Source organism: Herpailurus yagouaroundi, unplaced genomic scaffold (genome assembly GCF_014898765.1).
Source record: "Herpailurus yagouaroundi ecotype Mexico unplaced genomic scaffold, PumYag 28, whole genome shotgun sequence".
NCBI lineage: Eukaryota > Metazoa > Chordata > Mammalia > Carnivora > Felidae > Herpailurus > Herpailurus yagouaroundi.
This window is the reverse complement of record NW_024412376.1, coordinates 74,139,381-74,152,189: the sequence shown is the minus strand read 5'-3', so window position 1 is coordinate 74,152,189 and position 12,809 is coordinate 74,139,381. Positions and strand designations below refer to the sequence as shown.

General features: G+C 37.0%; 1 long non-coding RNA gene across 2 annotated transcripts in view; it reads right to left on the bottom strand.

Moving 5' to 3' along the window:
* LOC121030947 (uncharacterized) overlaps positions 1 to 12,809 on the bottom strand; it is a 207,033-nt gene that overhangs the window by 146,407 nt on the left and 47,817 nt on the right. The window lies entirely within an intron of this gene.

Genomic DNA, 12,809 nt, shown 5'->3' with positions numbered 1-12,809 from the left:
AATCAGAAACATATGGAGTGAATCTTCCTAAGTTTTAAAAATTGAATGAAAATAACCCAATAAAATGAATTTTGAGTTTCTCCAAAGCTAAAAAATTAAATTATGTATGACACTGTGGACAAGAGGACACTGAGCTCTTCCCACTTTAATGCTGTATTCCTGTTCGTTCAGATGACTTCTTTACTACCAATTACATGATTATATGTTATTTCTTCTTCTCAAAGTATGATTAGGAGATTAAGGATTCATCAATTAGGGTCTTTCTTTCTTTCTTTCTTTCTTTTCTTTCTTTCTATTGGTTGGTGTTCAAGGAAAATCAGACTCAAACTATGAGCTCCACATGCTTAGAGAGAGCAGTTATAATCTGCATTCCTTAAGTCCAATGACCTCCCTAACATTTGTCAGTAGCCTTGTAAATATGCACCCATATCCAAAGAAGGGCAGGCTCAAGGAGTATGGATGAATGAGATCTATCACTATCAAAAAATGAATGACTCCAAGTATCCCTTCCCAAAAGAGATTAGGATCTGAAGGATGGTGGGATACAGTGATGCAGTGTTAAATACCGAATCATTCAATATGGTAGCTGCCAGCCACATACAGTTATGTAATTTTAATTTAAATTAAATTTAATTTAAAGATCAATTAAACAGTTGCAAGAACCACATCTCAAGTGCTTAATAGCCACATCTGTCAAATGACTACTGTACTGAACAGTGCAGACATGAAACTTTTCCATCATCACGGAAAGCTTCATTGGCTAGTGCTGGCCCAGTATAATTCCTAGCATATAATAGGCACCCAATGAAATTAAAGAAAAAACTTATAGGGGCACCTGGGTGGTTAATTTGGTGAAGCGTCAGATTCTTGCTTTCAGCTTAGGTCATGATCTCACAGTTCGTGAGATTGAGCCCCACATCAAGCTCTTTGCTGACAACATGGAGCCTGCTTTGGATTCTCTCTCTCCCTCTCTCTCTGTCCCTCTCCCACTCGTCCTCTCTCTTTTAAAATAAATAAATAAACTTAAACAATAATTAAGAAAAAGAAAAAAGATTAATAAAGACATTTGAGTAGCTAAGATTAATTGTGTAAAGTCTGCTTTCAAAGGACATACATTTCTTTTTTTTGCTTTTTTACATGTTCAAGGCTTTTCCTCCATCATTCCTCAACCTTTTGGGATATCTTAATGTATACAATATGCCAGAAAGATCACTACACTGATCAGGTAATATAATTGAGGTGGTTTCTAGCGTTAATAATAAAACATCAATTCAGCTACAGTTTCTCTCAATTACCATTAATATTACCATGTATTTGCATAAATTTAATTACATGGAACCATTTAGCACACAAACATTTGCATTTTTATTTCAGATTCACAGAATTCTGAGAACTAAAGATTTTCATCTCTTTTTACAGATAGGGAAACATGTTGATAGCATCAAATGGTTTTTTAAGATTATACAGCTATATTAAAATTTAGAGGAAGTGATTGCTTGCAGTTACACAACGAATAGCAGAATATGTCAGAGCTAAAGCCTCTTTCTTCTGATTTAAAGTTCAGAGCCCTTGACACTGAACTATGCAACTTCTCAGCAGATCAATCCAAATATAGTGTATGTCGTTAGATGAAGAAATATCTTTACAGTTTCTATATCATATATTAGTATAAACAAAGACATGAATAATGAACTCATTAGAAAAAATATAGATGCCTACATGCTGATCTTGTAGTTTCATCTAAAATTCAGGTTTGAACAATGGAGTACTACATGGCAATGAGAAAGAATGAAATATGGCCCTTTGTAGCAACATGGATGGAACTGGAGAGTGTGATGCTAAGTGAAATAAGCCATACAGAGAAAGACAGATACATGGCTTCACTCTTATGTGGATCCTGAGAAACTTAACAGAAACCCATGGGGGAGGGGAAGGAAAAAAAAAAAAGAGGTTAGAGTGTAAGAGAGCCAAAGCATAAGAGACTCTTAAAAACTGAGAACAAACTGAGGGTTGATGGGGGTGGGAGGGAGGGGGGGGGTGGGTGATGGGTATTGAGGAGGGCACCTTTTGGGATGAGCACTGGGTGTTGTATGGAAACCAATTTGACAATAAACTTCATATATTGAAAACAAAAATAAAAATAAAATAAAATTCAGGTTTGAAGTAATGGTCTGTAAATCTGACACTACCCGTTAGTCACATGGCCCGATGCTGGGGAGCATATTCAAATTGTGTTCCATCTGGACGGCTGCACACTTCACAGATTTCACTTGCATCAACTAGAGTGCATTGATTTCTGAAGTAGGGCAACATCATATATAACCCTTCACCTTGAGCAAGCCCAACCTTGACATTTGGTATCACATCCTTTGCATACCAAATGGAACTAAATCTATTGAGCTATGTTGAAGCATTTTAGGAATAGTGGTACAAATACACAGGGATACCACATCATTTTCAATGATTTTTGACACTTTATTATTTAGCAGACACTTTTTGGATGCATACAGGTAGAGAGAGAGAGCTAGGTTTGAAATTTTGTACTTTACAAGAGGAGCAATACAGTACTGTACTCACTAGCACAGGTTCTGAGGTAAAACTGTGTGGGTTTAAATTACAAGCTATGTAATCTTGAACAAGTTACTTCATTTCTCTGGGTCTCAGTTTTCTCATCTGTAAAATTGGGATAATAATATCACTTTTCTCTAGATTTAAAGACATTAACACAAGTTAATTAAGAATAATGCCTAGCACTTAAAAGGGCCGATAAATGTGTTTTGTTGTTGCTGCTGTAGTTGTGATGTTGATAAGAATAATGATTTGATATCACCTACTGTGATAGTTTCCAAAAACAGCCCCCAACGATCAACAAGCCTCCAATATTTATGCCTTTGTGTAATCTGCTTCCACATTGAATACCGGGCTGACCTTGTGGCTGGCTTCAACCAACAGAATGTGGTAGAAGTGACACTATTCTAGTTTTGGAACTAAGCCTTAAAAATACTGAATAGCTTCTTCTAACACACTTTTGCGACCCATTGAGCCACTGTGTAAGAAGTTCAGCTAACCTGATAGAGAGAGACCATGTAGAAAAACCCTGAGGAAAGGCCACAAAGAGGAGCAAGGCCTCAGAGAATACATAAAGAAGTAAAGCAGTCTTAGAGGCACCTGGGCGGCTCAGTTGGTTGAGTGACTCCTGAAATCCAACTCTTGACTTTGGCTCAGGTCATGATCTCAGAGTCATGGGATTGGGCTCCACATGGGATTCTCTCTCTCTCTCTCTCTCTCTCTCTCTCTCTCTCTCTCTGTCTCTCTCCCTCTGCTCCTTACCCCCACTGCTGCTCTCTCTCTCTCAAAAGAAAAAGAAAAAAGAAACAGAAAGGCATCTAGTCATCATACCATCCCAGCTGAACCCAACTTTCCAGTCATCCCACCCAAGGCACTAATTCTGGCCACCATTTGACCACAGCCACGAGAGTTACCTCAAGTGAGACCAGTGGAAGAATCATGCAGCTGAGCCTTATTTAATCAACAGAAACATAATAAATAATTAAATGTTGCTATTTTGAGCCACATGGTGGCGAGGTAGTTTGTTATATATCAACAAATAGGGGCGCTTGGGTGGCTCAGTTGGTCGAGCGGTCCACTCTTGATTTCAGCTCAGGTCATGATCTCAGAGTGGTAAAACTGAGCCCCTGTGTCAGGCTCCCCTCTGGACATGGAGCCTGCAGATCCTCTCTCTCCCTCTCCCCCTCTCGCTCTGAAAAAATAAATTAATTAATAAAATCTTTATAAAAAAAAAACAAATAAGTAGTAACCAAACACCTAGTATTAGTTATAAAGCTACATACTAATTTTCAAAATTATTGTAATCATGGATGCTATGTAAGGCTCTCTATCCATTGCCTTCTACTTGTGATAGCAAGTTTTTGTTTTTGTTTTATCTATCACATTTACCTCATATCTAATTTCTCCTAACACAGCCTCTTTACTATGCCTAAGCCAATCTACTTGACCTATCCTTCATATAACCTCTTTCTTCCATTTTTGCATCTTGTATCTGGAGCATTTTTCACCACCTGTGATATCCCTCTCTTTCTTAGAGGCCAATCTATTTTCATTTTCTGTTTCCTGGAAGCCTTCCTTAACTCTACTTCTATTCTTCATTGGCTCACAAATTCACATTATATACCACATAAATGCACTGATACGCATTTATAGCATATGGTTTATTTAGGACAAAGTCTCATGTGTGCTTCAATCTGATTTCCTCCTTGAAGAACAGCAGTCTATTTGTTTTCTACCCTTGTGCAGTGTTTAGTTTATTACCCTGCTCCACATATAGTTGTCTCCCCAAGACAGACTAATATTACCAAGTTCTAGAAAGAGCTAACTATAATACTGATGTTAGTTCATTAATTTATGGTAAGAATCGTAATTTCCAAGGTAACCACACACTAGAAAATGGTTTCCTCACATTATAATATTTTTAACCTATGGGTAATTGACATGAGAATCAAAAGCTTTCTTGATGAGGATGGAATGTTACTTCTATTTGAACATGTAATGGGGTCTATCTAAGAGAGTCTTATGTATCCGGATGTACAATAAGGTTATACCTATGTTTAACTGAGCAAAACCTCAGATCAGAAATACTTTCATCTAGACTGTACTGAATAAACACTCCTGAACTGAATTTTCATTCATTCAAAAATATTTACTAAGCATCAACCATATGTCAGCCATTAGGGATAAAGCAATGCCTAAAGAAACAAAAATCGTCATCCTACTGGAAGTGACATTCTAGGACAAGTTTCTGGCTTACTTCTAAACCCCTTAAACTAAATTCTTAAAAAAAACAATGTTTATATATATATATATATATATATATATATATATGTATACACACACACATATATATATATAGTTTTCTCTATATTAGAAAATATACATTTTACCTGGAATTTTGAACCTGTAATATCATCAAAATAAACAAATACCCTGTTGAGTTTGAGACCAAGAACTGCAGTTTGTCAAATGTGTGAACAGTTAAACCACACCCCCAGTGTATGACTTGTAAAGCATTAAATCCTGTATGAACATAAAAATCATTGTAGCCCTCAAAAATGTTTAGATTTTTTAAACAAATCCAAAGCAAGTGTCTCCTGCGGTCTGTGTTCTCTGATATACGTTTTAAACTAATGATTATTTCTTTAAAAATTGCCAAAAGATCTAGAAAGTGAAGGGAAATTTTTATCTGGTACAATCTAATGCTATCCCACATCTTGTCAGTATCTGCTGCATCATCCCTAACAGGAAACAAACATGCTTTGCATTTTACTAACCTCATGAGGTATCCAAGGAATCATTTATATGGTAAGATTTCAAAACTATTTAAGTGGGTTTGATAGAACTCCTTCCCTCTCCACTTCCTACTCTTCAAAAGCATAAGTAATTCAGCCTTCAGTAATACAGCCTGAATGGCCTAAAAATGTCTATAAACACATTTTCTTTGCTTATCTAGAGTTCTCCTCTGTTGGTTGGGATCGATGTTTAGATTATTTCCAGAGAGGGGACAGCACCTTGTCAATGCCTGTAAAATGTCAAGGGGTCATCTGAGCTCCGAATCCACCATTGGAGCCTGGCAGGAATGCATTTACGTTTAACAGGCTGCAGTTTTAGCCGGTGAAAAATTAGCATGTCAACGGATAGCCATTTAAGGAAGGTTAGTGTAAAGTTACTGCACCATTAGGCCTATTGGAGTGGAACTATCAGCACTTCAAGGAAGCTCCTGAGCATTAATGGAAAAAAGAAATGATGACAAGAAGGCACACAGTAAAAACACAACCCGTGGTAATAGCTATGCTAATAATAAAATAGTGCTTATAGAAGTCAAAGGTCTACAAACTTGAATTACTAGATGCGATTCCTAAAAAGATTCCTTGTTACAACTTTATACTGTTTTTCCCTCATAAAAGTACCTCTGTAATAGAGGCACTTTATCGGCACGTTTTTATTAGCATCTCACGTTTTCTATTTTGTAAAAGTATGAGACACACTGCAGCCATTTTTATTGTTGTCTCATTTAGATTCTTTCTGCTTATCAATGCAAACAGGCGACACAAATTTCTTTCACGAAAGTTTTTACTACAAGTGTTAACTATGGAAGAATCCGAGCATTTTTGATCAAATTCACCAGCCCAATCAAAGGGAAGGTTTTGTGTGACTCAGTAATATAGTAGAAAGAGCATAAAGTCAGGCATTTACTAGCTGTTTCTCATTGGATAGACACTTAAGTTCTGTTTCCTCATTTACTAAAGTAAGTGTAATAATACCAGTTCAAAAGGTTGTTATCAGATGGTATGAGTGTGAAATGCCTCTAATGCTGCCAAATCCATAAAGATTGGTTACCTATTCATTAGAACTAAGGAAAGAACAAGTCATACGAGAAAGAGTGAAGCTGAAGAAACTCCTAAGCATCCAAAATACTTATTAGCAAGCATTCCCATCACACAACTCAACCAAGTTTCCTCAGAGAACTAAAAGGGTCATCATTCCACACTGTATCTTTTTATATAAGTGCATTAGTTTCAGGGCGCTAAAAATAGCTTAATTTAGCAACTCAAAAGCAAAGGAACAAGGATTTTCACAAGGTAATATGTAAATATGGACTTAAGCCAGGAGCTCCCTAGGCCCTCAGGGCTGGCTGGCTCTTGCTCTCTCAAATGAGCCATCCTTGGACAGCCAGTAGCTGTGGAACATGACAGTACAGTTTGGGATTGAGCCTTGTGTGGAAGTTCCTGATCATCAGGTTTGCACAGCCGAAGCAGTGTTGACAGAGTTTGTGAACTGTAAAGAAACTGTAAGACAAGGCTAACACGCCCTCTGGTTTGGCTTGAGAGCAGTTCTTTGCACAATCAAGGCTGTGGGTTAAATGGTTTTCAAAGGGCAGAAAGCTGAATGAATTTTATGTTCCTTTCTTTTCTATTATCTTCCTAATATATCATCTAAATCCCTACTGTTATAGTTCCTTCCTCATCACTTCAATGGAAAAAGAACAATTCAGAATCAGGTGAATTATTCCTCAGAAAGCCTGACCTATGCAAAATCTAGTAGGAGGATTAGCACGGGCTTCTTGCCTGCTAAACTTTTATTTATGCACGGTTCATAAAGGCAAGCGGCTGATTCCCATTTAGCTTGTTATCCACTCTAATGCCATTATTTTTCTGCTACTGTTGCTTCACTCTGAAAGGTTCAGTCTGTGTCCTTAGGATAGTTTTCTCTTCACAGGTGAATTGTTCTTTATTGTCTCTATCAGACATCACTCAACTTTCAAAGGCATTTTGAAATTCAATGCTCTTTTCCAGGATCTTACTTTCTAGATGCGGTCAAGATGCCTGTGAATATCTAAATAATTGACAAAATTGTCATCAATATATACTGAATAAATATTATAAAATGATTACAATATTGTACAGATCACAGTGGATAATATAAAAAAGCATAATGCATTGTCCCCGTTCAAAGAGATCTGAACTGCCTGGGAAGGCCTGACATCCAGAAAAAACAACCAGAAGTGCAAAGCAGTGCATGGACTTCGGTAGAAGAGAGCACAGTGAGAAGCAGAGGCCAGGTGGTTAACAAACAGCCCTGATGAAAGGTTAGGATGTTGGTGAACAAAAAGGGGGATTCCAATGACACGACACGGACACATTTTAGCAAAGGAATAGAGGTTTTCTGGAGCCCATTTGGATCATGAGAGCACCAGCATGTCTCAAGTCAAGAATTCACCCAGAAGCTTAGAAAGAGAAAACCTAGGGAGAGGGACTTACACCAAATTATAGAGAACACCCCACATTAGGTCAGACTGTCAAAATTATTCAACAGGGTAGCATATGGTATGGTGGTTAAAGTACAATCTGAAAAGCGGAGTCCAAATACAGGCTTTGCTACTAACTGGCTGTGCGTCCTTAGGGAGGTTACTTCTATTTATTTCTCCAGGTGCACAGCGAGGATCCTAGTAGTTCCCACTTCCAAAGTATGTGTGGGTACATAAGTTGATACATGTAAAGTGGTTGCTAATACAGACATGGTCCAGGCACCGTGGTGGCACTGGGGATATAGGTGCGCAAAACATACTTGATCCTTGTCATCAGGAGTTTATGTAAGAAAAGTAGATTGATTGGGTTGGATGAAAGGCAATAATTTTTTTGTTCTTCCTTTTAAAGAGACATATCATGATGAAAACTAACTTAGAGGTAAACTTGTAGTGGAAGATTTACACAGGGTAACAACAGCTACAGATAGAAGCCAGTTATTATCTTTATAGGAAAAACAGAATACCTTTCTAGTTAAAAGTTATGAAAGATCAAAACCGTGGGTTAAAAGGTATGCCATTCATTTGCATGTTTGGCTGAGCTCTGAAGTGGCAAAATAGAAACATCATAGTTATAAGGGCACATATTCCTTTTGCAGGATTTACTGTAGGTTGCACAATTATTAGTTATAGTCACTAAAGAAATGAGAAAGCAATTATTGACTCATGCCTCAGTCCTGAGATTTAACAAGAGATTATAACTACTGGGCAACAAACTAGCTTTCTTAAGACCAAGGAAAGGGCACCTGGGTGGCTCAGTCAGTTGAGCTTCCAACTTCAGCTCAGGTCACAAACTTGCAGTCTGGTCCGTGAGTTAGAGCCCTGTGTCGGGCTCTGTGCGGCAGCTCAGAGCCTGGAGCCTGCTTCGGATTCTGTGTCTCCCTCTCTCTCTGCCCTTCTGCTGCCCGTGCTCTGTGTCTCTCTGTCTCTCTCTGTCACTCAAAAATAATAAACATAAAAAAAAAAAAAAAACAAGGAAAACCCAGGTAACTCAAAATCATCTCTATGAGCTAATAATTAAGAAACAAGACCAAACTAATGGGAAGAACACTGAGCTGAAGCCCAGTAGATGCAGTCTGAGTCTTATCGTTGCCATTGTAACCTTGAAAAAAATGATCTTTTCTGAGTTTCAGACTGTTCAACACAAAGATATGAAACCAGAATCCTCCTAGCTCCCAAATTCTAGGATTTTATGACATAGTTCAGAGTTGGTAATTCCAAACAATCCATTCTTGTAGATTACACTGTTGTGTAATTAGTGTAATTTTCAGTCTTTTAATTAGGGAAGGCTTGAACTTAATAACATAGAAAATATATATGTTACACACAGTATTTTTTTTCCAGTGAAGTGTGGAAGCCAGCTATTGCTGGCCAATTGTTAAATTTTTAGGAATATTAAAAGCCACTTGACAACAGGTTGTTAGGTTGGGATTAATCATGACTGGGGACATTTATACCTTGGAAATTTGTGAATAATGCAAATATGTTTTTTTTCTAGAAAGGCAGTTATTAAACACTTATGGGCACATTAAGTGAGATAACTAAATCAATATTGTTAAACAACAAATGTCTTCTGTTTTTGTAGTTTTTGAATTAGGATTGGCTCCATACTAAAAATGGTAGGAATTGTTTCAAAAAGTAATTCAGAACAAATTAAGTACATTAAAAACAAAGTGCAGCGAGATGTTACAAATAATAAGAGAAAACTACTCTTTCATTTCATCTTTTTTCTATTATCTCAAGATAATTTTGATTTGTATAAATGAAAGCTACTGAGAAGATATGGACCTTAATTCTATATCCCACTTGGAAATTAGAATCAAGACTGCTAACTATTAATAGAATGACTTGTTCTCAGCAGGATGTCCTGGGAAGTGGATTAGCTTTGCATTAAACATCACCAGGGATAAACAAGAAAAACTCACCCTAGAAGCACTGCCAGTGGCTTAACATCAACCCACAGAAAGAGCTCAAGGCAAGCATTACTCCTAATAAATATCCTGATATTGAATCTAAGGGACTCTAAATTTGGTTTGCAAGATTGCCAACACATGTTACAATGCTTCCTGGGGCCCAGCACCACCACAGAATCATTGTAAAGAGAGCCAACAGTAGTGGGTGAGAGAAAAGCTTTAAATCTGGATTTAATTTCTCAGAAATGAAATAAATGTGTCTTTTTAAGTCTTTCCGCGTGCCTATTGACAAAAAAAGAAACACTGCAGATTTACAGGGCTAGAAGACTAAAGTTCCAGGAGTCTTTGTTTAAGAAGAGGGAAATGTTCGAAGTCAATTCATAATAAAATCTTGCCAGAACACTCCAGATGATAATTAGAATTTACATTAAAAAGAGCGACCAAGGATAATAATCTTAAGAAGATCTTACCTCTGGATTCTTTTATTTTTCTCACCACTTTTTATCAAAATGTATTGTGCACAACAGTGAGAATAACAACAAAAATAACTGACATGATTACTGTTCGGCATCTTGTCCGATGTTAGGAAGTGCAAGCGATCTTAGATTGTGAGCGTATATCTAGATGTGAGTGCAAGTTTTAGAGGAAATTTTTAAAGGAAAAATCGCTTAAGGACCCAGAATAGAAATCAAGGCATATATCCTAAAACTTCATTCTACTAGGATGTGAACTTTATATTCTCCAATCGTATTCAACACAGGACTCAGTTTTAATTGCCTTTCTAGGGGTAAGACCCATAAAATGAGCTGATCATTTCTTTATGGGCTCTATCAAATGAACAACTATTAGTACTGTTCATAATAACAAAACATTTTGAAGTGTATGGTTTGGAAGTCATGAGAATTTACCAACTAGTCTTGTAAGTGTTCTTAGGAAACAAAAGTATAAAAAGATTTTTCCTCAATGGACAAGAATAAAAAAGAATTAGTGAAATCTTTAGCTTGAAAAGTAATGTCAATGTCATATGCCTCAGCCATAAATCTGCTTTCTGCTTCTAATACCTATGTGTGTTGAACCCAGAAGTAAACATTTACTGAGATAAGTTGATGAAAAGGACAGAAAATAGTCTTAAAAACAAAGAAGTCACCATACTAAGTTTTCTAAGTGTAACCTTATCCACTTGTTCGCATTGACTTTATTATGAATAATATTAAAACAATGCAGTGATGTACCTTTAATAGAAAAATGAGCGAAGTTTCTCTCATACTGATGCAAAATTACCAAAAAAACGTGAAATCCCCTCTAACTCTCATGAAATAAGAATTACTCGTTGTGTGTAGTGATTTTCATTTGTGTTAGAGTAGTTGTATCTGTTAGTTGGGGTCAAAAAAAAAAAAAAAAGAAAGAACCATATTGTAAAGTAAAAATGTTCACTTTGAAATTTCCATGCAAATTCGGCAATGAAAAAAAAACCTGTAAACAATTTATGTCTAATGTAGAGGATTCCTGCTGTGCTACAAAACAAAAAGTAACCACACCAAATACATTATAGACATCACCCTAACCAAGCCTGACAGTGCTCGGATCAGGAATCAGACATAATCTTATTATTTGGCTGTAGTTTGGACAGCTTCTAGGCACGACTTTAAAAACAGAATTCAAAAGATTACTTTCTAAAATGGCATTTTCCCATTCAAGCTTCTGTTTCCAATTTGTATTCTCTCTCACACTCCATTCCTCTCCTCGCTCCCCTTCTTTGCTCATCCTCTTCTTCCTACCTTGGTCACCCCTTTGCCTTCCTTCCTGGCTTCTTGGCCAGCTATTTGTGAAGGGGCAACACACTTCCTTGGGATTTCCTGTTTGCAGATTATGACCTAAATACAAACTGTCTCAACATTAGGTTAACTATGAAAGGCTAGGTTAGCAAATGATTCTCACGTGTAAAGGCATTGTGTAGGGAAATGTTGGTGTGGGGCCAGGTTTTTCTTAAATGAATTTACCAAAGGCCATTATCAAGGAACTACATCTTTGGAAACACTTATACAAAACATGGTGATAGTGGGAACCAGATGCTTTAGTTTCTATTACAACACTTTTGAGAGGTGGGTCTTTATTTTTTTTTTCCTGGTATAAAGAGCAAGTTTCCACACTTTATCATAGATATATTGCAGTAAACTGTATCAAAGTTTGCCTGCACTAATCTGTGGCTGTTATTAATATCAATGAGAAGAGTTATAAATTCCACCCTGACATGGTTTCATTGGTGTGAACCCCCAGATCTTCTCTAATCCCAAGATTAGATACTGAAGTGCTGCTTCAGTTGTACAATATTATCACATCCTATCACTTGGCCCCATTTCAAACTGGAGCATTTATTGACAATACTTTCCAAGCTGTTGCTAAGTTGTAAGCACTCCACCTTATCTGTGGCTCCTTTTACAGCTTTAACAAGCAAGCCTCTCTCAGAGGAAGTGTCCTGCTAATTATATCACCAGATACAAACAGCTTATTTTCATTCCCTTTAATACAATAGGTCCTTGATAGTCATAAACATTTCTTTATTCCCTGTTACATTTTAGAGTGGAAGGATCAGTCTCTTTTGATTTATTTGCGGGGGGGGGGCCCGCCCTGGGGGAATGGATGCTAATTTCATATTCTTGTCTTTCTCATCAGATTTCTTATTGAACTGAAAACCATGTGAGGATATGAGGAAATACTGGCTAATACTCACATGTTTCTTTTTTCTGTAAAAGATTACTTATGTGCATCTTTTAATATGAATGGGGAATTAAGTACCTTCGGTAATTAAATAGAAGCCAGTGTCCTTACTATAGCAGACATTGAAGGCAACAGAAATACCTAGATATATCTGATAGGAAAACATATCCTGTCAGCTGAAACAGGACTTTCCAAGCTTTCTGGATCATCTGGAGTTTTATCAATATGCAATTACATACATACACATCACTGGGTAATGTTTAATCTGCTTGGCATATCCCTATCTCTCCACTTGGATTTCT